This window comes from Orycteropus afer, unplaced genomic scaffold (genome assembly GCF_000298275.1).
Source record: "Orycteropus afer afer isolate SDZICR_OR568_19922 unplaced genomic scaffold, OryAfe1.0 scaffold00049, whole genome shotgun sequence".
Taxonomy (NCBI): domain Eukaryota; kingdom Metazoa; phylum Chordata; class Mammalia; order Tubulidentata; family Orycteropodidae; genus Orycteropus; species Orycteropus afer.
The window spans coordinates 3,251,099-3,252,264 of NW_006921636.1; positions in this window are offsets into that span (position 1 = coordinate 3,251,099).

Genomic DNA, 1,166 nt, shown 5'->3' on the forward strand with positions numbered 1-1,166 from the left:
CACTATGCTACCAGAGCTCCTTTAGTTTCTTTAGAAGGATCATTAATTTTCTTTGTGGTTACCCTGAAGGAAATTCTTATTTTCCTAAGTTTGGAACAGTCTGTTTTATAAAGACATTGTCCTGTCTTCCTCTCCATTTGGAAGTTTTATAATTAAAACTTTTATTCTCTCTACTTGCTTTGTTGTTGGTGTCATTTGCAGATTGACTCCCCTATTTCTCTATGTACATTTTTGTGAGGTTATTTTGATAATCTTTTTCTGGTTTAGTTTCTAGGTGGTGGTATCAAGTGTCTTGATTTTAATTTGTTGTTCTCTGTTGTAGGTTTTCTATTGGAAGGATTTTCTTTAGGTTTTCTTGTAGGGTTGGTCTGGTTTTCAAAAATTTCCTTAATTTGTGTTTGTCTGCAAATGTCTTGATTTCACCCTCGTATCTGAAGGACAGTTTGGCTGGATATTTTCTTGGTTGGCAATTATTGTCCTTCAAGGTTTTGTATATGCCATTCCATTGCCTTCTTGCCTGCATGGTTTCTGCTGAGAAATCAGAACTTAGTCTTATTGGTTGTCCATTGTAGGTAACATTTCATTTTTCCCAAGCTGCTCCCAAGATTCTTTCTTTGTTTTTGGTTTTGGAGAGATTGATTAGGATATATCTTGGTGACTCTCTCTTGGGGTCTATGCTGTATGGGGTTTATTGAGCTTCTTGAATGGTTATCTTTTCTTCTTTCATGATATGGGGGAAGTTTTCTGTTAGCAAGTCTTTGATAATTTTGTCAGTAGTGTTTTTCTGCCTCCTCTTGTCCTGGGATTCCAATCAGGCTCATGTTGTTTCTTTTCATGTCATCTCATATGACTCTTTTCTTCATTTCTCTTAAATCTTTGTTCCTATTTGTCCTCATACAGGCTGGCATCAAGGGATTTGTCTTCTAGCTGGGAAATATGTTCTTCAGCCAGTTCTAGTCTATTGGTTTGTCCTTCCAATGTGTTATCTACCTCTGTAATTTTAGTGTTCATCTTCTGGATTTCAATTGCTGGTTTTGTATGATTTCTAATTGTGTATTTATCTTGTTATTTTGTTCTTGAATTATTTTCCTGAATTCTTCAAGGGTACTGTCTGTCTTCTCATTGCTTCTGTTTATGGTTTCCTTGAGCTCTAGGAGGGTTATATA